Below are 24,632 nucleotides of genomic sequence, written 5' to 3'. Positions count from 1 at the left end.
CCAGAATCCACTGAGGAGAAGACGCCGGCCTCCTCTCTGTCCAAATTACTGCCTAATTAGAGTTCTATCCGATTCAGAAAAGTTGGAATTCCAAAGATATTTTTTTCAACTTACCAGCATTTAGCTTTGTATTCAGCAAGTCTTTCTGCCCTGAAACTACCCCCTTATCCAAATCGATATCTTAAGTGATACCTTAAGACCTCAGGTTGGACCCAAATACAAGATGAGCTTATTCTCACTCACTGACAAGTGGCATCACCCTAGGTAAATGCAAAGCCGTATTTTTATGCCTTTCATTTGAAGACCCCCAACCCTGTGCCACTGTGGGAAGGAGTGCATTTTTCTGTGTCTGCCCAGGATGGTGGTTCAAGCTGAAAAGGCAGTGATGGAGGGGAAAAAAGGATGGAAAAACCCGAACTGAATTTCTGCTTGGCCGTGGGTTCACTGATGACCCACCCTTCCCCGTGTCTCTGGGTCTCAGGCTTCTGATCCACGAATGAGGCCTGCTCCCCCGGGCGGGTCCAAGGAGCAAGAGAGGCCTAGGAAGGAAGGAAGGAAGGCACCTTTCAGGTGTGAGTGGTAAAGGGAATGCGAGGGGTAAGGTGGCAAGACGCACAGAGGCCACGAGGGGATAAGACACCTCCACACCTGTCTTGTGAGAAAAGGGAACCATGCGGACCCTGCGTCTCGCTTCATGAGCTGCCTGGAACACCTACGTTACCCTCAGCGGGCCAGGACGGGGTTGGGAGCAGAACTGGTGCCAAAATCTCCATGTTGCCCGTGAGCGAATACCCTCAACTTGCCGAAGAAGGCAGCGCTCTCTCCCTGAACTCATGCCCTCAATAACGTGTTTCAAGGCAGAAAGCGAAGGAGAACTAGGCAGTCGCAGGTGCCCTGTCCTCTTCCGTCCCAGGAGACCCAGGAGGCCACGCCTGGGGCTGGGGCCGCCGTGGGCTCAGTGCTTCGGGGAGCGCACTCAGTCCCCCCACCCCGCGTCCTTGGGTTTTGCCAGGGCACGCAACGAAGGCCGCCTGTCCGCACCTGCAGATGGGGCAGGACAGGTGGAATAAAAGCTATCTCCCAGGAGCAGAGACAGTGTTTGGCAATGCTGGGCACAGGTGCGGTGCTCAAAAACACTTTTTCCATAGTGAATTCCACCATGCGTGTACCTCTTCAGTGTTTCAGTCTCGGAAGCCTTCCCTGACCGTCATTGCGCCTGACTTTGCAAACCCCTGCCTCCCACCCGCGGACGTGGGGGCGTTCTCCCCATACCCTTCCCTGGCCTCGTTTCCCTCCTTAGTTCCTGTCACCGTCTTACATACTAGAACAGTTTGGGGTGCTAAAATCACTGTCTAACTCTTCCCCATCCGCGTTTCCCAGAAGGCAAGTTCAACAGGGCTGGGCTTTGCTCTCTTCTCTGCTGGACGCAGCTCTTACCTAGCGAAGTGCTTGGGGCATGATGGGTGCGCAGTCAGTGCCTGTTGAATAAATAAGTGAGTGCGAGCCCCTCCTGGAATCTTCTGACGTTTGTGGGTGATGGAGTCTGCCGCAGAGGCCCCTTATGCATACGGAAATACTTAATTAGGATTGATGCGTCTCTGGATAAGGTGATACGGGAGCGGTTGCCCAGGCCCGTCATAAATCCTGCTTAGAAAATGGCTTGTTCGTCCCATAGACATTTCACGAGTCCTGTGCGTGTGCCAGGTGCTGTGTTGCTTGCTTGGGATGAAGCAGAAGCCAATGGAACATGTTTCTGCTTCCAGACTAGAGGGGGGGACAGACAACCGAGCACGTCATTAGGATAGAACGGGAGATGATTTGGGTCGTTCCAGCTGCCGAGGAGGCCTGGAAAGTGAGGCAAATCACTTTACCTGCCGGAGCTGGGAACAAGGCATTCCAGGCCAAGGGAACAATGCACAAAAGGCGAGCCATCGTGAAAGGGCCAGACGACAGTGTGCTGCCGTGCAAGGTGTGCCCCGCACAGCCGTGTGTGTGTGTGTGTGTGTGTCTGTGTGCATGTGTCTGTGTCATCTGTGTGGTGGCCCTGTGAGGACTGGGCCAGTTCAGGTAACAGAGAGATGCAGAGGTGCTGGAAGGCAGAACGCATTTCATGGAAATGAGGATACTTGCCGGAGGGCATGACGGGAAGTGATGGTGTCGGATTTCGGAAGGCCTTGTAAGCAAGGCCAGGAGTTTGAAGTTCCCTCCCTAGGCCACTAAAAGCAAATGAGGCAAAAATCAGAGACAAGAAGGCTCAAAGTGGAGGGGGCAGAGGGGGTAGAGGGGTGGGGTGTCTGGAGGGTTCTCTCAAGCTGAAGGTGCTTGTGTAGAGAGCTGCAGCCTCAGACACAGGTGAGGGCACCTGTTGGGCAGGTGAGAGCTGCACGTGAGAAGACCAAGGGCAGGGCCCGTGGGGGTCGGGATTGACAGTTGGAGGCCATGTAAGCATGAGGGCAGAGCGATGCCCTTGGAGGCGAGTCAAGAAGGTTTCAGGAGTCATTCTGTGGTCACCGGTGTCACATACTGCAGCAAGATGGACTAGCATGAGGCCGGGGGAGGGACTCGGGGACCGTGCCTTTGGGATTTCACCCCAGCCTGCTGGGGGCTCAGACTGGGAGGAGCTACGCCGTGGAGGGGTGTGGAAGAGGTGGGAACAGAAGCAGGAGACATCCCAGAGCACAGGATCTTCCCCGCCCCCTGCGGTGGGGGGGGCCTCCTCACCAGCTGAGTCTGCCGCTCCCAAGCTATGCTTCCTGTCTCCCCCTGAGCTTCGGGGTGACTGTGTGTGAACATGTTGGCCATCACTCATTCATTCATGCACTCAGTCATTCACAACGTACATCCTTGTTTCCTCTGCGCCAGGCTATTGAAGGACACGGAAAAGGGAGACAGACAAGAGTCTCCTCTGATGATTCTGACCTTCTGCAGGACCGTTAGGACAGTTAGTCACCGTTTAGCTGGATACGAATCTCTCAGGTAGTGACGAGGGCCAGGAAGACTGCACGAGGGAGTCAAGGAACGGGGGGTGACAGCTGTGACTCGGGACAGAGGGCGTGGGTCCAGGCAGGCTGCTCTGGGAAGGCCTCTCGGAGGAGGTGGCGTGCTGGTTGGGACCTGCATAATGAGCCGGAGTCCGTAGGCAAAAGTCCAAGGGCGAAATACTTCAGGCAGAGGGAAGGGGAAAAGCCCTGAAGGCAGAAAGGAGGAGCAGAGGAAAGGCCAGTGGCCAGAGCTGGGCAGCCGGGAGGGACGGACGTGGTGTACAGTGGTGCGCGGTCAGGAGAAGGGCCTTGTGGGTAAAGCCGAGGGGACCGGGTCCCGGTGCAGCTGGAGGACTTCAAGCAGGGACGCGGTCTGCCTTGGGGTCAGTACCTTTCTCGGCTGGTTTTAAAAAACGCCTTCAAATTCTAACAGATCTGCTGACTTAGCCGGGTTGTTCTCAATAGTCCCTGCAGGGAGCGGAAGGCGAGCCTTCGCTTTCTCTCGAGAACCACCAGTCGGGCCCCAGCTCCGCGGCGTGCTCTGGGCGTGGTAACAGCCGTGGGTGCGGACGTGAGTGACCTGCTTTCGGAGACAGGATTCACTTTCCTCCCGTGAACGATCCTGAGACACAGGGAAGCAGGGGAGCACAGCCCCGGAGCTGAGGACTGGCGAGTGGAGACAGCAGGGGGCTCAGGGACCCACGGGGGTTCAGGCTCCTCAGGGTCTGTCTCCCTACCCGTCGGACCCCTGAGGAGCCATCATGGATGAGCCCACGGCCTGAGGTCTGGAGCCCTCTGGCTTGTGGGTCACAGCAGCAGGCCAGTCCCTCTCTGGGGTCCTCGGTTATCCTGGGAACAGAACTCAAGTTGGGAGGCACAGCTCTCGGGGCCCTGGGAGCTGGTTAGCGGGTGTTCGGATTGATAGCCCTGCCGTCTCTTTCATTGTGTGTCCCTCCCCTCTGTCCCCCTCCGCCCCCCTCCGCCCCTCTCCCAGACACCTTCCCTTCCTCTCTTTGCTCCCTCCTCTACTTCCTCCTCAATTCCATTACCTTCTCCTCTTCATCAGTGCTTTTCTTTCTTTTCTTTTTTTTTAAGATTTTATTTATTTATTTTTAGAGAGGGAAGGGGGGGGAGGGAGGGAGAGAGAGAGAGAGAAACATCAATGTGCTGTTGCTGGGGGTCATGGCCTGCAACCTAGGCATGTGCCCTGACTGGGAATTGAACCTGCAATGCCTGGTTCGCAGGCCACGCTCAATCCACTGAGCTACGCCAGCCAGGGCACACGGAGTGCTTTTCCTCGGCCTCTGTCCTCTCCTCAATTCTCAGGGCCTCTCATTTCCTGGAACTTTAGATTCCTTGCCATTTTCTTCCCACTGTGCCACCCAGGGCTCTGGAACCTTCTGTGTCCCAATGACAGCCATCAAACCCCTTGGCCCACAGGCTCTTTATTGCTTCCGCTCCAGGAACCCTTTCTCCACCTCGCTCCAAGAACCCCTTGCCGAGGCCGCACCGTGACTTCCTCCTCAACGCGCCCCGACACTCAGCGCAGGAGAAGCACCCTCTTTTTCACAGAAGGAGGTCTGGGGGCAGTCAGGTGCCTGGCAGGCGTAGCCGAGGGATTTGTCTTAAGATAGCGTTTATAAAGGGAATGCAAATATAAATTTTTTTCACCGAAAGTATAGTCTGTATACTTTACAAAAAGTATTATTTTTTGTTTCTATCGTTTGTTGATTTGGGGAGGGAGCTGGTGGAAATTATAAAGCAAAAGTTTCTCTCTTGCCCTGGCTGGTGTAGCTCAGTGGATTGAGCGCGGGCTGTGAACCAAAGTGTTGCAGGCTCGATTCCCAGTCAGGGCACATGCCTGGGTTGCAGGCCAGGTCCCCAGCAACCACACATTAATGTTTCTCTCTCTATCTTTCTCCCTCCCTTCCCTCTCTAAAAATAAATAAACAAAATCTTAAAAAAAAAAAGTTTCTCTCTTCATCTCCTGATCCCTTGCTGGCTTCCACTCATTCACCCTCCCTTCTGACCACACCACGAGCCACCTGAATCTTGCACTCCTGTTTTCACGGCTCTTGTCCTCTTATTTGCACAACCTCCGGTCCTTTCTACCTCCATGTTTCACTCTCACTTTCCTTCTGCCTTTCTTCCTTTCTTAAATGTTTGTGTGTTCCATCCTTGAGATTCTTCTCTGGTCATTTCACATTCTTTTCCTGCCTTAGCTCACCCCTCCCCCATCGTGTTCATCTGGGAGTGACTCCCGGGGTCCAGGGTGTCTCTCTCTCCTGAGTCGCATGTCCCCTTGGATGCCCTACGGCCACTTCAACCCCAGAAGCAGTACTTGTTTGCATTTTCAAATCTTCACCTTCTCATCAATTTCCTGCTCGGTGAACTGAGTGCCTGCATCCCAGTAGCCCAAGCCAGAAACCCTGGGTGGTTCCAACGCTTCCCCTTGTCTGAGCTCCACCTCGGCCGCCCGTGGGTGATCAGCATCCATGCTCATCCGCCCCCGCCACCTCTTCTCTCCCAGCCTCCCACGGAACCCACCTTGCCGCGGGTCCTCGTTCCTGGCCTAGATGACTGTGACGGCCCCTGACGTGGTTTTCCTGCCCCATCTAATCCTTCCTCCCTGAGCTCCAGAGTTGCCTGTGTAAAGCGCTCATCCCGTCTGGCTCCTGTCTGGTTGTATCGCTCTGCTGGCTCTGCTGCCTTCATTAGCACAGCGCAGAGGCCTTCCACAGACCCCCCCTCCTGCCCCCGCAGCCCCCTCCAGCCTCTCCTCTGGCCTCTCCATTTCATTTCACACCTGGTGCTCACACCCCCAAGCCTCGTAGTTCCGCTTCTCTAGGAGCTGCCACGCCCTAGGCACTCCTCTTGGCCTCGACTCGGCCCCCCCGCGTTTTGGGTGCTCCTCCTCCCCAGCACCCTCGCTGCCTGCCAGCGAGGAGCCATCTGTAAGCGTCCAGGGAAGTGGCCACATGGCCCCACCTGGCCCGGCCCCAGGTGCGCCTCTCTCAGACCAGGTCGCAAACGTATCAAGAGCACAGATACCGCCCTGTTCACTTCTGCAGACATATTTTTGGCAGCCCATTCAATACAAATTGATTGAACAAATGTGTCACTTTCTTGTTTGAGAGCCAGATTTGTAGAAAAACTTGGGCAGATGATGCCCCGTCTGTAGGCACCAGACTCCTTATGGGAACTGATTGAGTTCCGTAACGTCTCTTCCCTTCCAGGATCGACTGCGTAAGAATGGGTTCCTTAGGGCTCTGTCTCCAAGATAGAGAAATACTTGGCTTCCGTGCTTCTTTTTTTTTTTCTTTTCAAGGTTTATAATCTTAAACCGGAGTTGACATGTATAGGTATTTCAAGTACACACCATGGCTGCTGGTAGACAAAGTCAGACCCGTAAGAGGCAGTGGCCTGTTTTTTAATTGAAGCCTAGCCCGTGACCCTGTTCTTCTGAGCCCTTTACTCTTAAATCATCCTGTGCAAAGAGATCTTGAAAATAAATACGGTTTCACTTGAAAGCAAATGGGGAGGCACGGGGGGGGGGGGCGGTGAGCCGATGATAAAGAATGACTGTTCCGAACCAGACAGCCAGCCTTGACTCTTGCTGAAGGCCACCTCCCCGGCTGTGCATCCTCCGGAGTGGGGCTCCATGAGGGAGCCGAGGCGGGGGAGGGGTGCAGTGTTGGAGTAGGACCCGCGAGTGGCTGACTGAACTGCCCCTCGGAAGGTTAACACCACGCACGCTGCGTGGGCCTGGCAACTGTCCCACAGTGTCCCTGTGCAGTAGCGTTCTTCCTCTTCACCCGAGGGTGGGAAGGGCTGGTGAGTAACCAGACCCCTCCCAGTGAGGATGGGGGTGCCTGAGCCCCCGGGGACAAGCCTGATGACAGCCAGGTGGTAAGTACCCGTTCTGTACAGTTGACTCATAGCATCTTAGCATGATTAACTCGAGGAGACATTTGACACCCTCCAATGCTGAAAACCACCAGTGTTCTCTTCATGGTCCAGACACGTTTTGTGTTCTTGGCCCTGGCCTAGCGGCCCAGTTTATTGTGCCTTGTTTATAGAAGTTGTCTTCTTTTGCCCGACCTGTGCTGCACGTCTTTGGAGCTGCTGGCTTTTAGCTTCCCAGCACCCCGTGGGGCCCGAGGGCTGCGGCTGGTTCCAGAAGCAGGGGTGCTAACTCAGACTGCAGGGCACCCTGAGACTTCCAAGGGAGACTTCCCAGGGCAGCCCCAAGGTCATGCGGTGCTTGTCCTCTTGCAAACCCCAGCCTGTGATGCTGCTGGTGACTGTGGTTCTCTCTCGTTCGCCTGAGTTATTTCCTCTTTGGAACAAGTGCACAGCTTGTAAAAACCTGAACAATCTTTCCCTTTATGTGGTAGTATTCTATTTTAATACACTGTCAGAAAGGATTGTTTGTTACATACCTATCAGGTACAACTGGGGGGTTTTCGACCATTGAGTCACACGGGATTGCTTCCTCCTTCGTGGAGGATTCCGGTAACAGGTGTATCAGGGCTCCTGTCTGGATGGGCGTGCCCTGCAATGGAGGCAGGTGTCTGCAGAGTCTCGTTCCCTGAGGACACTTGTTTCTGGAATAAGGAAAACCCTTAAAGCCGAGATCAAAACCGCTCTCACACATGGTGCAAAGAAAACACTGAAAACGATGAAAGCAGGCCCCCTTTCTGCGGGAGTAAGCAGATGTAGGTTATCCTGCAGCAACGTGCCCATTTCCTGGTCTGAACAAAGCATGGACCGGTCCCGGGCACTGGAGGCATGCTGTTTTCTGACAGAATTGTCTGCTACCGGCACCTGTCCCTTCATGTGTGACCTTCGCAGCGCCAGCACACAAGACTACAAGAAGGTCACTTTGGCAAAAATAGCAAAGGCCATTTCTATTTCCTCCCGGGATCCTCTTCATCCTGGGCTATTTATATCCCCTGCTTCCAACATGTCCACCGTGTCATCATTTGAGATGATTTTCTTTCCTTTTTTTCCACCGTTAACGGGTCCTTTTCTGCCACTTCCTTGCCTATCGGGGACCGTGGTGCCTATCTGCACTGTTCTAATTTAATCCTAATGTTAGCATTATTTATAAATGATAATGCAATGATACATTTTTTCCTAATTTTACAAGTAGTTCTTGGTGAGTATTTTTGTGTCCGATGACTTTTCTTCCCTCATGAAATCTCACGACAGAGAGAAACTAAATAGCAAACGTCTTCCCCTAAAAGGAACGGGGCACCGGAGGGTGTGGCTACTGCTTGGTGCACAGACGTCTGTGCTCTGTGATTGGAGGGAGAGGGGCGACGCTACATTTGTGTCACTTTGCACCGTTCTTCAACAGCGTTGGCCTCGTGACGCTCTGCACGGTCTGAAACGATGGACCCATTTTACAGACCAGCCTCAGAGGCTCACAGGGACTCACCCGGGGCACATGCCGGTCAGTGCCAGGGCTGGTGCTCCCAGTAGGTCTCTCTTGAGGGAGGCTGGTGGCTTGAATGAGCAGAGAAAAGGTAGGGATTCTAGGTAAGGGGGGGCCTAAGCTAGACATATGCTTGGGACACATGAATGACGAAAAACTCAAACCAAATAGTAGATACGGGATATGTAAACGGGATTTTGAACCTTGGACGGCAAATGACCGGCTTTTAGTGTTTCAGGAAAGGATCCGGGCTGAGACCCTGGTCTTTATCTTTCCTTCCTCGACGGTGACGAGTCCCATCGTCCCCAGCCCTTCTCTTCTGTAACCTAGGCTGGGCAACCCCCTCGCCCCCTGAAGTTAAATGGAAAGTAGGCTCTCTAGCCTGCAACCACCAGCCTGCCAGAGAGGATCTAGATAAGGCGCCCAGGTCCTTTCCCGGGGCTCCCCACACAGGGAGTGGATTTTGCAATAAAAAACAGTCAGTGTTGAAAGAATGTAGGGGGAAAAAAAGTCTTTTTGAATTGTTATTTTTCCCGGAGGTTTTAGCAGAAGAAAGAACGTTTACTTAAAGGGGAACAATTTTCCGTAGACTAGTAGCTAGTAACACGGGCCTGTAAAGTGGGATTCCAGCGACAAGCGTGCCCCGAGTGTCTTGAAAATCACTTCTGACCCGAGGAACTGGCTCCAGGAAGCCACTGTTGATACATTTAAATGAATCCAGCTGGCCGGCTCTGATATATTGATCCAGGGGACGTGGTGGGGAGTCTGGGGGACAGTGCTTGAAGTTGATCCAGCGCATTTTGCATAAAAGTTTATTTTATTGCCACTTTTATGAAAAGCCCAAAGTCGGAGCGACTGTGGGGGGAACAGCCGGAGGCCTGGGGCCTCCGTGCAGCGCCCCCTGGTGCCTGCACCCCCAGGTGCCCCTACTCCGTGCTCTTCCCATTTCAGCAACCTGGGCTGGAAGAAAGCCGGCATAGCTCATGCCTGTCACCCTTTCATGAAGAACCCTTAAAAGCTTATTCTGGGGTCTGGAGACCTCAGCAACATCCCAGTTCTCGCCTTTCCACGTGCCCTCAGAAGGCCGGACAGATGGGACCTCTCTTCTGCCTGCTGGCCTCGTATTCTGCTGACCACCATCACCTGCTGGCCTCCCGCGCTGTGCCAGGGCTGAGCCCCGGGCTGCATCCAGCACCCCAGGCGAGGATCCCGCGGCCTGTGCGTGCTGTCCAGGCTTCCTGCCCGACGCCGTGCCTGGTGCGAGGCCTGCGTTTCCCGGCTGGGGGCAGGGAGGGCGCCTGAGTCTTGTCCTTGTGTGCCACCCGAGCCTCCCTCGCTGGCCAGGGCTCTGCTTCTCTTTGGGCCGTGGCAGCTGTCGGAAAGGATGGGGAGCACAGGGGCTAAATCTCGTCTTTCTCAATAAGCCAAAAAACAAGACAAACAGCCCAACCCGCTCTGGACAGACCACTGAGATGGCACGAATAGGAGGGCTCTGGTGCTCGGGAGCCAAGAACAAGCGGAGAAAAGGCAGGGCCCTGAGGAAGGCAGAGCATTGACAAGGACAGAGACGGCCTTTGTGCCGGCCAGAGGGAGCCCAGCGGGCAGCCACGGCCGAGGCGCTGCTTGGCGCGGGAGCACTGCCCGGACCAGTGCGTCCAAATCCTGCACGCTGCGCTAATCCTCAGCCAAGGGACGAGGCTCTGGTGCCCCTGCGGTCCGGAAGAATTTTCTAGGCATGGTCCTTCTGAAAGGAAGCTGTGGTCTGCGGGGCCCTATTGTGAGACTGTCCGTGTCACCCTGGGTGGGATGGATGGAGCCAGGGAAGATGGAGGAAGCTCCCCTTAAAAATGCCCATTGCGGTCCCCAAAGGCCACCACCAAAGCACCGTGGAGCATAAAATGGTGCGCTCCAGCCTGAACTTGGCCACGCCGATAAATCAGAGAAGGGCCCAAGGAAAACTCAGAGTCAGCGATGGAGTTCGGTTAGACTCGTCACGATTGACGTGGCCCTGTCGTAACACGCAGCGACGTGGTCACCACCAGACCGGTCCCCGCCAACCTTCCGTCACTGGATCTCGTGGCTGGAAAGGAGTTTTAAGAGATTATGTTGTCTGGGGTTTTTTGTTTGTTTCTTTTTGCTTTTCATTTTTATTTTTAAATTTTCAATGACAGTTGACATGCAGTGGTTTTTTTTATTAGTTTCATGTGCACAGCATCGTGGTGAGACATCGATATAATTTCTGCAGGGATCACCCCGGTGAGTCGTAGTGCCCGCCTGGCACCAGAGCAGTCACTGCAGAGCTATTGGCTGTTCGCCCTGTGCCGTGCTCCACACCCCGGGACTGTCGTGCGACCATCCTTCTGGCCTTTTTCATCTCCTCCCTCTTTAGCCAGCCCGCCGACCCCCCCTCCCGTCGGGCAATTATCCGTTTGTTTTCTCTGTATCTACGAGTCTGTCTCTGTTTTGCTTATTTATTTTGTTCTTTAGATCCCACGTACAAGTGAAATATGGTATTTGTCTTTCTTTGTCTGATTCATTTGACTCAGCACTCTATCTTCTAGACCCATTTTGGCACAAGCCGTAAGATTTCCTTCTTTCTTTTTTTTTAAGATCTTATTTATTTATTTTTAGAGAGGGAAAGGGGGAGAGAGGGAGAGAGAGAGAGAGAGAGAGAGAGAGAGAGAGAGAGAGAGAAACATCAATGTGTGGTTGCTGGGGGCCATGGCCTGCAACCTAGGCATGTGCCCTGACTGGGAATCGAACCTGCGATGCCTGGTTCGCAGCCCGTGCTCAATCCACTGAGCTACACCAGCCAGGGCCTAGATTTCCTTCTTTCTTATGCTTGAATAATACTCTATTGCGTGTATGTACCACCACTTCCTTGTCCAGCCAGTCACGTGTTGATGGACACTTAGCTTCCATATCTTGGCTGTTGTAAATAACGGTGCAATGAACACAGGAATGCATATGTCTTTTCAAACGAGTGTTTTAGACTTCTTCAAATAAATACCCAGAAGTGGAGTGGCTGGGTCATAAGGTGGTTCTACTTTTAATTTTTTTTTAGAGAAACCTCTATGCTGTTTTCTGTATAATGACCACACCAATTTGCAATCCCACCAACAGTGCATGAGGGTTCCCTTTTCTCCACATCCTGGTCAGTTCTTGGCTGGTGATTTATTAGTGATAGCCATTCTGATAAGTGTGAGGTGACATCTCATTGTGGGGTTTTTTGTTTGTTTTTCTTTATTTAAATAATTTATTCTTTTTCTTTTTCAAGGTTTTATTTATTTATTTATTTTTAGAGAGAAGAGAAAGGAGGGAGAAAGAGAGGGAGAGAAACAGTGTGTGGTTGCCTCCCGTGTGCCCTCTTCTGGGGACCTGGACTACAGCCCAGGCACGTGCCCTGACTGGGAATTGAACCGGCGACCTTTTGGTTCACAGGGTGACACTCAATCCACTGAGCCACATAAGCCAGGGCCATTTATTATTTTTCAATGACAGTTGACATAGAACCTTACATTAGTTTCAGGAGTATGCCCCCGTGATTAAACATTCTGTAACTTACTGAGTGATCATCCTGATAAATCTCACACCCGTCTGACGACAGATGTAGTTATTACAATATTATTGACTGTATTCCCCATGCTGTGCTTTACATCCCCGGGACTGTTCTGTAACCGCCAGTGTGTACCTCTCAACCCCTCCGCCGTTCTCACGGGGCCCCCCAGCGCCGCCCCCACATGGCAACCGTCAGAACACTCTCTGTCTCTATGGGTCTCTGTTCTGCTTGTTTGTGTTTTAGATTCAGTTGTTGATAGATATGTATTTGTTGCCACTTTATTGTTCGTATTTTTTTTATCTCTTTTCTTCTTCTTGTTAAAGAAGACCCTTTAACAACTCATGTAATACTGGTCTGGTGGTGATGAATCCCTTTAGCTTTTTCTTGCCTGCGAAGCTCTTTATCTGTCCTTTGATTCTAAATGATAGCTTTGCTGGGCAGAGTAAGTAATCTTGGTTGTAGGACCTTGTTGTTGTTTTTTTAAGATTTTATTTATTTATTTTTAGAGAGGGAAGGGAGGGAGATAGAGAGAGAGAGAAACATCAATGTGCGGTTGCTGGAGGCTGTGGCCTGCAACCCAGACATGTACCCTGACTGGGAATCGAACCTGGGACACTTTGGTTCACAGCCCACGCTCAATCCACTGAGCTATGCCAGCCAGTGCTGGTCCTTGTTTTTTTTTTTATAATTATATTTTATTAATTATATTTTGCATTTCTCTGATGCTTAGTGACACCGAGCATCTTTTCATGTCCATTGGCCATCTGTATGTCTCCTTTGGAGAAATGTCTACTCAGGTCCTCTTTTTTCCACTGGATTTTTTTATGGTTTGTTGTCAGGTTGTCTGAGTTCTTTATAAATCTTGGATATCACCCCTTATTGGGTGTATCATTGGCAAATATCTTCTCCCATTCAGTGGGTTGTTTTTCTCTGAGTTGTTCATAGTTCCTTAGTCTAAACAGAAATTATTGCCTTTTGGACAAACGTTTATTGAATCCCTACCAAGAATTGAGCTAGATGTGGAAATGGTTGTTCTCTCTGTGGACTATATAGTCTGTTGGCAAAGATGGATACATAACCGATTACCATGTCATGGATGAATGCCAGCCAGAGCTCTGGTCAGTTCAAGGTGATGCCTGTTTCCCTTCTGCTTCACATCCTCTGGCCTAGGAGACTGCCACTCTGGTCCCTGGAAATGCATGCACGTGTAGCAGCAGAGCTATTGGGTGTCCTGTGCACCGGATATTTACTGGACCCATTTCTTGGTCTCCTGTCCGTGGTTGATGGGTTTACGGGTCGAAGTCGCCTCCTCACCGGGCCAACATATGTTCCGGTTCTCTTGACATTTTGCTTGTCACACTGGATTAGCTGAGAAGACACGGATGGACTCTGTGAGCCCGCCCCGCTCACAGCTCACCTGGGGGGATGAGGCGAAGGTAACTGGTCCACCGCCGTGTGATGCCCGTGATGAAGGCCCGAGCGCTCTGTGTCTGTCGGGTGCAGTGCCCTTTGAGTAGCTCGATGCTTAGCCGTGGCCTGTCCCTCAATCCCACGAACAACGCACTGTGGTCCCTCTAATCTGCAAAGGAGACTTGGTTGCGGAGGGAAAAACAAATGTGTCGGTTCCAGTGATCCACTTGGAACTTCAGGTCGGATTTGCTGCCGTTCATTTTTCTTCTCTTTCTGACACTGTGAAAGCCGCCCAAGGTGAACCCCTGCTGCGATAACCAGCCCGCACCTCCACCCCGGGCTGCCCCAGCTGTCCCTCCACGTGACAGGTCTTCGGCACAACCGGACACGTGCTGCCTGGAAGCGTGGCCCGCCCCGACGCCTGGCCCCCGCTCCACCGCACACGTCGGCTTTTCCACGGTTGCGCCAGGTGCGAAAGGGAGCGGGTCAGCGCCCTCCCTCCTCTCCGCTCACGGAAAGTCCATGTTGCAGTACAGGGAGGGGGACGTCGCATCTAATGTGCCAAAAACCTTCTGAAAATGAAGGCGGAAGCTCATCCCGGGGCGCACGGCTCATTCTCCTGGCTCCCAGACAGACGACGCACCCGCAGCCACCCCCTCGTTAACCGGGAGGGCTTCGGGACAGCACGGGTCCCGAGCGTGGTCTTCAGATCCACTCGTGCCGAATCTCCTGATGGGGCAATGCACGGGTTCCCCCGGCAACAGCTTTGTCAGGGCTCTGTTTCATTGTTTCCTTAACTAAAAGCCTCAGTGTTATTTCTGAAGATATTGTAAGATTATTGTTATTTCCCTGAGGAAATCTGAGAAGTCTGCCTTAATCGACACCAGCAAAACATTTGGCACGGGGGATTTGCAGCTTCGGCGAGGAGCAAATGAAAAGCTGGTCTCTGCTGTGAAAACTTCATTTTGCGGGAGGGGCACGGTCCAGTTCATTGGCAGAGTCAGAGGAGAGATTAGCCGGGAGGGGGATGGTTCCATCTTAGGTTTTAATTGATTCCTTTTCCCTAACTACAGATGATGAACCGTGCAACTTTGTATATGAAGGGAATAACACGGTGGATCTTACTGATGCGGTTCCTCTGAGGGGAAGTTAAACCTGCTGTGCGAGTAGTTCAACGTTGCAGCGCTTTACGAGGTCGGACACTTTAGAGCATGAATGGTTGCCATGGCTAACTAGATGTCACCGGGTCAGTTTTGGAGCAAGGGCAGAGCCTATCGTGTCCGCCTGGGAAACCAGTCTCGGCTAAAGGAAAGGGTTCGGGGCTTGGATTTACAGGGCGGATGCTGCCGCTGTCCACGTTCCGCCAGAGCCGATCCGCTTGGGTGGGTATGGCATGTGGGGTTCTGCGTAAGACTCAGCTTTAAAGGGGGGGTCTGCTTAAACAATGTGCAGTAACGGTTCCCTGGAGAGTTGTGCTTTCCGCCTTCCACAGCTTTCCTGTGTTCTGGTTTCTCAGGCACCCGTTTTTGAAATGCACTATGGAATACACTCTCCCCCACCCCTGCCGGCCCATGCTCACACGGCCCTTCATCCCCAGCCCGTCCAGCCAGCCGGGCAGCGTGCGCTGGGGCAGACTGTGGGGGGCGGAGCGCGTGGCCCACGGCACTCGGTCCGCAGGAAGGTGGGCTGTGTGTGCCGCCCGCACTCGGCTAACAGGAGCACCAAGCTTCAGGGAGAGGGAGAGGGAGAGGAAGAGGAAGAATTGCTCTTCATAGAGAGGTCACCGTCCCTTGACAGGTGTGTTCACTGGCACCTGAGCAGGACGGGACCCTAAAGGAGCGTGTACATGGTCACCTCAGGTGGTGACCTTCGTTAAGGCCTCCCTTGTTCTGAAGATGTAGCCATTTCCTTTTGAGCATCCACACCACCCAAGTCCTTACTGGGAGCCCAGCCCAGCTCGCTGGTGACACACTGGATTCGGGGGACCCACCAGGAATCACGAAGAGTCCGATAGCATGGACGAGGTGGTCATCAGCCTCGGTGAGGGACTTTTAGGTAAAAGTACATGGATTCCCCTGGGATTCATGAACTGGTGCTGAAGAACTTATGTTGAAAAAATGAATGCACTCTTTTAATCACTATTCTTTGAACCTCTTCCTGAGGCGAGTGATCTCCCCTCCGTTACCACCGCTGACTGCTCTCCAATGAAGAACGTTTGGCCTCTCAGCCGACGTTCCCCTTTGCCCAGAACAACTGTTTCATTCATTTAGAACAACCGTCACTCAAACGAAAGCCCAACAAGTGCTTGGAAGGTCCCAAATCCTTCTCTAAGCTGCCATGTTTGAAATTCAGGCTCCAGAAATTCTGCTCGCATTCCCTGGTATCTGGGGGGATTGACCACAGCCTGCAGTGTTTCTGGGCTATTTTTAGAGGGTAAGCCACGCCAGCACGTTATTTACGTTGGTCCGACGAGCTGGCCACCGGCCAGGTGGCCCCTTTCCGTTCTGATAGGCTGACAGCCCCTTCATTCTGTCGTCTCCGGGAAGGCTTTGGCCTCGTGGGCCGCACGCCCTGGATGTCGCAAAAGAACAGTAACTATCTGAAGCATCTGCTTCCATAATCCCTTCCTTTTTCTCGGAAAGAGCCACAAAGCCAAGCTGAAGTTTTTCAGCCTCTTTTCCTCTGGATAGTAACCATATCGCCTGGCTGCTGGGGTGCCGAGTCGGTTCGGCTAAGGAAAGCACGGAGCAGATTCTGGGGGACCAGTGAGGGTGTGGACCACAATGCCATGCACGCCCTTTGTCTCCGTGGAACGACATTCATGGGGACGGTTTGCTTTCATTTTTGTGCCTGTGAGGTGTGCTGGTGAGACGCGGACCCCCCTGGAGCAGGGCGGGAGCGAGCAGGGTGGGAAACACAAGGTTCCCAAGCCCGGGGAGTGAAAGGCCGTGGAGATTGTGCAAGCACCAAGCAGGGAGCGGAGGGAGGCTCTGCAGCGTTTTCTCGCTGACCAAGTGTTTTGAATATCAAACTGGGAACGTTACCCAAAGTTTCAACACATTTCAGTGTGTTATACACTGCGTGTCATGATTAGTCATTTCAGACAGCTTGAAAAATGGCACAAAGTTCGGGAGAGAGGACCCAGCCACGTTAGAGCAGCAATAGAGCTTAAAACATGCCCCTGTGCCTCCCCCTTTCCTGCGAGGACCTGCTTGCACTTTGCGAATTTGACTTTGTTGACGGGCGCGGTTTCGTGGCCTGGTGGCCGCGTTCCCCGGGGTTTCGGGTGTCTCTCTCTCTCTTCCTTAGGTAAGTGTGCAATGCCGAGGCCTGCGTTTCAGAAAATGGATGCAGTCCTTGACTTCTGCCCATTCTAATATGATCATTAAGTAACCCTGGAGGAAAAGGGAACCCTTTGAACAGCGATGTGAAGCAGATGTCGCTTCAGAAGGAACGTTTTAAAAGTGTGCGCATTGGATATGACGTCTTTTCACATTTCAGAAATCGCCAGCACAGTGGATTGTTTAAACTATATGAAGTGAGATTTAGCAGCTGGGGAACACTTGTTTATCTGCTTCAGAGCGTTAAATCCCAATAAATGTTTTGAACAACGGACTGGTATGTAACATTACCGAGCGACTCTTTTCTGTTCAAGGCAACGCACCCGATCCCACGGCACAGCTGAGTTTTGTAATATCAAAGAGTTATGGGCCACATGTTAATCCAGGATAACATATAATCACATAATTGTTATAGCTGTATTTTCGAAGTTGTTAACTTTAGTACGCAACTTTATTTTATATATTATGGCGAGATGTCTCCTGCAGCCTGGAAGCAGGGCCAGTCAGAGAGCCCAGAGTCATGGAGGAAAAGTACTTGCTTCAGTTACACACATCAGCTGAGAAAAAGAATCAGGTCTCGTTGGAGTTTTGTAATCAAAACTACCTGTTTAGTTGTCCCATTTTCATCTTTTTTTTTTAAAAAATTATTTATTTATTTTTAGAGAGGGAAGGGAGAGCGAAAGAGAGAGAGAGAGAAACATCAATGTGCGGTTGCTGGGGGCTGTGGCCTGCAACCCAGGTATGTGTCCTGACTGGGAATCGAACCTGGGACACTTTGGTTCACAGCCCACGCTCAATCCACTGAGCTATGCCAGCCAGGGCCCATCTTCATCTTCTTGAGTCGGTTTATTGTAAGCCAGGTCTAGCGCGGTGTCTCGGGTTTTAGTTCTGCCAGAGACCGTAAAAGGAGTCAGATACCGCTGCTCTGGTGCATTTCAGTTCCCATGTGGGCTCTCTCCTGGGGTGGCAAAACATTTCTTTCCAGTTTTATTTTCCTGAGCTTTTAGGGGAAGATTCTGACAGTCTCCTGTGCTGGGGCTTGTGACATAATGTGGAAACGATCCCCTTAAAATTAGCTAAAAAACAAACAAAGAAACAAACACAGACTCATGTCAACAGCAGGTAGGAAGCTTAAGTCACACAACTCTGGTGTGAAAGACACAGCTTTTTTGTTTTTCTCGTTCTGAGTTCGTCTCTTCTTCCTGGGCTTGGTCTGAGGAGGTGGGAGGGGTCTCATGTGGTGTCACAGAGGTGTCGGTGGGCGCAGGCTCCCCCGACTGGTGCCTGCTGGCTCCTCCCCAGCCACTGTAGCCAGCCCCCTTCCCCTCTACCTGGGTCCCCGTCTGCAGGGCCAGCTCAGGCCTGGGGGGTCCCTTGGTTGCTCTCCTACTGTGCAGGAACATTTGGGAATAGAAAACGCATCAGGCTGAGTCTCCACCTGCCTAGAAACTTCACGTGGCCATGTCTTTCCTTCTGGGGCCATTCCCAGGAAACAGGCCACGGGTATTCCCGTTCCTGGGTCCCACGAACTTAACTGGAGGTTGAGTCCTTCCAGGGCTGGGCTAGGGGGGTGGAACGGGGAGGGAATCGGGTCTTTATCCTGATCTTGCAATGTTTGTCCTCTTACCTGCCTCCTCTGGCCTCCGGGAAGTCCTCTCCCGTCCGGGCCGGTATTGTGTCCCTACTCATGACGTATTGTCCGCAGGCTTTTCAGCTTAACCATCTTTCTCAAATTATCGAAGCTCTTGAAGAGAAAGGCAAATTGAGGGGGAGAGGAGGAAATTCTGAAGAAAAGATTGCTAAACCTTCCGGAACATTATGTTGCTACACGAGTATGAGTCACTTGTACGCTAGACATGGTTGACAAATAATATTTTATCCTGTTTTCATCACATTATAGAGTAAGTACCTTTAGCTTTTGAAAAAAATATGTATGCAGAAAGCTACACTCAGAGAGGTTATATAACTTGTCCAAACACCAGTAAGCAGGAACAATGAGATATGCACCAGAATTTTCTGACTCCAGAGCCCACAATTGAATTTCCTAAAACTGTGGGATCCCTGGAGATGCGGATGTGACTGGTGAGCATTATTTATGTCAAGTTTCCCAAGAGAGACTGTGGACCAGGATCGGGAACCATGGCCCTCAACCACGCACCCCACAAATGCAAGCACCCACTGTTTCAGAGCAGTCCCCGCCTTGCTACATGCTTTCTAGCAGAGACAGGCATTTGGTCTCCATTCCTTCTGGTCTCGGAGAGGTGCAGGGGCTTCTGGGAAGGACCCAGAGCTGCCGGAAGCCTGCACGTCCTTGGGACTTGGAGCCGCAGAATGTATTCTTCACTTCAAACTTTTCGTGTGTGTGTATGTGTGTGCCAGAATGATTCCCAAATGTTCCTAGGTTAGGACGAACCTCTGGTCATCTTGGAATTCAAGGGAAGGAAAACCTTCAGAGAGAGTAAATGTTTAGATTTCCATTTAAGTTCTTCAAACAGAGGGAGGGGTTGCAGAGCAGCACTCAATGACTTCGCCTGGAAAATTTGTTTGAAAAAACCCTCTTTGGCACATTGGCCGAAGGGGTGGGGGAGTGGGAGGGCTATTTTTACCATTTCCAACGCAACTCCTGCATGATCTGCGTCCAAAGGGCTGATTTCATAGGAGGCTGGAGGAGTCAGTAAAGGCCTTAAGTAGGTTGAACTTCTTTACTTTTCACTTAAAGGCCGCACTCAATTGTAGCCCTTGTTAAAACTGAAGCCGAGAAATGTCTCAGAGGAGAAATTCAAGCTCTGCTTCCAGCTTGGACCGGTCATGAATGGTGATTATCTGACTATAACTCGAATCATATGTGCTGCCCATGTTTTTTCTCCACTATGCCCCCCCCCGCCCCCGATCCATGATTATTTTTCCCCTTTTAAGTCAAGCAAAATAATCCTTGGCTTACGGCAGACCTATTCGCGTGAAGACATGAAATAAGATGGCATTCCAAGACCTCAGACTGCAGGCCAAATGTATAAATAAGTGTCCGGCGACGATGTGACTCGGGGGGAACACATTCGCGATGCGCTCGGTCGTTTCCCACGCGCCTTCCCCGGTGGCTCACCTAGGGATGCATCTCAGAACGCGGAGCGCAAACTGTCAGACAAAGGCCGGCGTGGAGAGAGGAGAGTCAAGGACTTTATTTGCAGTCTGGCAGCAGGGGCTCGCTTTATGTGCGGATGGACCTGACACTGCTTTTTTTTTCCCCCCCGAAACACCTGAGTGAACAACCGGCCTGTCTCGGAGAATTTCCCAGCATTTCGATGCCGGACGCCCGTGGGGACAATGTGTGGAGGTGTTTGGCTTGACTTGGGGGGAAGGTTTCCCCCTGTGTTGGGCAGCTTTTCAGCCAGAGCGTGCCCCAAGGGAGGCAGCACGGCCTGCGCAGGGGGAGAGCGTGTCGCTGAGGGTCTCCACGCAGGGCCGGAGGTCCCGCTCCGTCCTGGACTCGGGCGATCTCCAGGAGCCTGCGTGCGGCTGGAGTCTCGGTTGGCTTCTCCGTAAAATGGGAGCCTGTACTTCAAGCCGCACGGGGTCATCGCGAGGCTGAAATGAGGCTGTGGGTGGAATTTGGGGAGCATCGGGGACGCACCTGCTGCTGCTGTTATCAGAGGTCATTAGGCGGGTGCAGAGGGACAACAAAGGAAGTACAAACCGGGCCGTGAAAGGGGAAGTGAGATAAGCGCCCCCGCCCCCTCCCCGCTCCGTGCAGGTGCACAGCCACCAGGAGACCCATCAATTACTCCGTCCTTCCCCACTTGCCTTTCCACTGGCCGGAGCGTGTTCTTTGCTTTTCAGACCTGTTTTTGCTGATAAGTACCAGATTTCTTTAAAGGGTCCTCCGTGCTCTAATTATTAGGACCCTGTTCTAAAAATATATGTTTTATTCCATGTTGCCAGAGGCGATTATTTGTTCCCTCTGGCTTGCTCGTGAACCACCAACTGGTGGTTCTCCCTAGAATTTGCCTCTCTCTAGGCATGTTTTCTTTTCTCCAGTGGCTTGTTCAGCACCAGGCCCTGCCCAGCTCCCCACCGGGTCCTGTTCTGTTCAGCCTGTGCGTCTGGGGCAGGCTTCCTTGTGCCCTCGCTTGTTGCCCTCACGTGTTTACGCGATCCCATCAACAGAGCCAGAGCCATAGCAGATCTTTTGGAGAGGCCTTTATACCACTGCGTTTTGTAGGAAAACACGGTCACAGACACGGTTATTTTAAAAATGCACCTATGTGGCCAAGTATTCTTCCGATAATCTGCCCTCACCACACGGGACAGCTGTCCCCGAAGCCATGGAAACATCATCTGGTTCTGCCGTCCACGTATCGGGGTGCAGACGTGCCCCTCCTGAGCTCTAGGGGGGAAAGAAGAGAAAACAAACCTACGTAATGACAACAAGCTAAAGTGTCCTCGGGCGCGCGATTCGGGACCATGCGCGCTTCCTCACTTGGGAAGGTTTTAAACTCAAAGCTTTCCCTGCGCTGAGCCTCTCCTGTCCCGGCTAGGAAACCAGGATGGGACCAGGAAGCAAGAATAAACAACCAGGCGGGAGAAACACCTGCGTGATCTCCAGGGCCCTCCCCGTTCTTGTTGGGACCACGTTAGGGGGATCAGGTGGTGGTGCTTCTCCAGCGGTTTTGAGGATGGGAAGAGACCCGCGGCTTAAAGCAAAAGATTTTACAAAGAAGTGCTTCCTTGGGAGGCTTTTTACCTAATCCAGGTCACTAGGCCTTGTCAGGTTTTTTTTTCCCCCCTCAGTGTGTTAAGACCATGCTTAGGTGTCTCCTGAATTCTTTACTGTCCCCCCTGGAGGAACACCTGTGTGTAATCTCCAGGATTTTCCAAAACGAATCCCCGGGCCCTTTGGGTAAGCGGAGACCCAGGCGCTCAGCAGAATAGATTCGGACCTTAATTCCTCTCCTGTGGAGTCAGCAATGGCCACGCACAACCTCGGGGCTGTTGGTGAGGGTTTTGGAAAAATTCGAATTTAGCCCAACGGATACATTCCAAAGACAGAACGAACAGGCCTGGGTCGTGTTTGTTTTTACAAAGCGAGCCCTGGTTTTGTTAAAGAATGACAACCAACGCACCGGCAAGTACAAGGAACATTTTTGTGCCTCGTTCCAACCAAAATTTTCCACCAGATTTTAATGTAATTTGCCTCCTCCCCCCGCCCCCCCCCGCCGACCATGAGAAAAATCTGCTTCCAGGATAAGAAGTTCAAGTTTCAGCAAAGAATAATAATCTCTTTGCAACCCAACTATGCGTCACGGAGACGTGGCTTCCACCCGGTCAATACTCAGCACACCGCAGCACAGCAGATGCCGGGCCTGGGATCTGGAGGGGCGAGTGTGTTCCGAGGGCATTGGCAGCTGCACCCCCTTCGGAAGCGGCCCCCTCGGGCCACCTCTCTGAGCGGGAGCGTCCGGCAGCTGGACTTCTGCTGCGGCTCCTCGTGCAGGTACCAGGACACCAGCCGTCTGCGGGGAAGGCAAATCACGTGTCCCTTTGGAATACGTGGACGGAGTGGTGCGATGCCTCCTTGCCGTTCCCCTCAGCGGAAGGTCCTGCCAGTTGTGACCCCCCTGGAGGAAGCGTGAAGAGGGTGTCCTACCAGGGTCTTCGGGGCTTGAAACGACACCACAGAGTGCTTCAAGGGGGAGGGGGAGGGGCCTGTTTTCTGTTTTGTGTTAGAGAGCACGCTTGGCAGAGCTCTGAAAGTCATTACACTAATTACGGCGAATGCCGGGTCCCGTCCTGAGCATTTACGTGCCCCGTACTACTTGCTCCTTTTAATGTGTTATCCAGAGCGAGCCTCACACAGGCCCGAGCTCCTGCAGCCCGTGGACGGAGTCCGGGTTCCCAGCCTGGGTGGACACCCGCGCCCCCACCAAAAGCGTTCTGCTGAGTCTGGGTGCTCACTGGTGATGCGAGCCGGAAGCACACCCAGACCGTCTGTGGACCTCGGACAGGTCTCCGTTTTCAGGGGCATCGTTTCATCAGGATGGTTCAGGGCAAAACCCGAGAGACATCTGTCGGCAGAGCACGCACCGGGACAGAGCGGCCTTCTGAGGCTTCTCACCTCCACTCGGCCTTTTCCGTGAGCCCGATTTCCACAGCATCCCTTGAGTCACATCGACTCCAACCCGGCGTGCCAGGTCAGCTCCGTGGGAGAACCCTTCCTCCCTCCTGGTCGTCTTCTCAGTTACACCGAAGGAACTGGGATTAAAACCCGTGTAGATTCTCCCATCCGGGGGTAACACTTGCTATTCGGGTGTTAAACAGAAGACCGCAAGGCACTTCGCTTCTACTAACGTGTATTTAGTGCCAGCTCTGGTCCAGACTTTGTGACAAGCAGCCAGCTCACGGCATCGCGCCCAACAGCGGCCAGTTGGTTTTTAGAAAACTGACTGACAGTGAGAAGCTCCCGTTGGAAGCTAGGGAAGCACTTAGGAAAAACGGATGCATAGCAGCAGCTAAGAAAACCCTGAAGAAGGAGAGCGGTGAGGTAAATGTGCTCTACCGTGTATCAGAACATAGGAGAAAACCTCTGTTACCAAACAGGCGGGTGCTGATACGTGCCCAGGCAGGCGGACGGCGCTGTGCTGGAAATCCAGAAGGAGAGCCGTTTCCACGCAGAATCTGAGCAGATGAAAGGGGGGGCCTCTCCAGGTGAGGGGGGGATGGGTTTTCCTGTGTCGGGGTAAGTAGACCACCTTTGGGGAAAACAAAACTGGATCCGTTCCTCAGAGCATATGCCAGGTTACATTCCAAGCAGGTAAGAAATATAAGTGTAGAAACTGAAATTATAAACATTTTAGGACAAAACATGGGCAAATTATTCCCTGACCTTGGAGAGAATAAAACTTTCTGAACTATGGCTCAAATGTAAAAACAATAAGGAAAAAAATTGATCAGTTTTGTTGTACTGATATTTAAAAAATCAACGTATGAAAAAAATCAAAGGACAAAAACACCCCCCCCAAAAAAAAAAAACCATCATGAGCAAGATATAAAGACAAATGACAAGCTAGTAGGGAAAATATTAAGAGAAATGGTTAGTAGTCCTAATGTATAAAAAAGCTTCAAAGCCCTGGCTGGCATAGTTCAGTGGATTGAGTGCGGGCTGTGAATCAAAGCATCGCAGGTTCAATTCCCAGTCAGGGCACATGCCTGGGTTGCAGGCCATGGCCCCCAGCAACTGCACATTGATGTTTCTCTCTCTCTCTGTATCTCCCTCCCTTCCATCTCTAAAAATAAATAAATAAAATCTTTAAAAAACTTCTAAAATTAGAGGACAAAAATTCCAACAATTCTATAGAAAAACAGGCTAGAAATATAAGCAGACAATTTGATGAGGGAACACGAGAGTTAGACATTTTTAGCTTTAGTTATCGTTAATAGGCTCAGTGATTGATGCACGCAGTAAGCTGTTGTTCTGGGAACTAGAAGGCAGGGCGGGACCTGCCCTGACTCCGGGAGGCCAGCAGCCAATGCAGCCTTTGCCCCTGGAGGACTACCAACCAGTAACTGAGATACCATCTGAGCCACCGTGCCCCAGGGAGGGGCCGTCCTCCCCCCAGGATACAGACACAGAATCGCCTGTGGCCTGCTGGTCAGTCAGCAGATGAAAGGATCCCAGGGACATCCCTGGGCTGCCACTTTTATCTGATTAACCTCTTCCCCAAATTCCAAACTCCTTACCTACTTTTTTTTCCCCTTGAACTCCAAACGCCTTACACATACTTTTCTTCACCTTAGGAAAAGAAAGGTCAACTTGATTTGAAACGGTAAAACGGTTTTTAGGGTCCATAACCCACCATCTCCTCAGATTGCTGGCACCTGAATCAAGTGCCTGTAAATAAGATTTTAAT

Source organism: Phyllostomus hastatus, unplaced genomic scaffold (assembly GCF_019186645.2).
Source record: "Phyllostomus hastatus isolate PE091 unplaced genomic scaffold, TTU_PhHast_1.1 phas_scaffold_1066, whole genome shotgun sequence".
In the NCBI taxonomy this organism is placed as follows: domain Eukaryota; kingdom Metazoa; phylum Chordata; class Mammalia; order Chiroptera; family Phyllostomidae; genus Phyllostomus; species Phyllostomus hastatus.
This window is presented reverse-complemented; position numbering follows the sequence as displayed.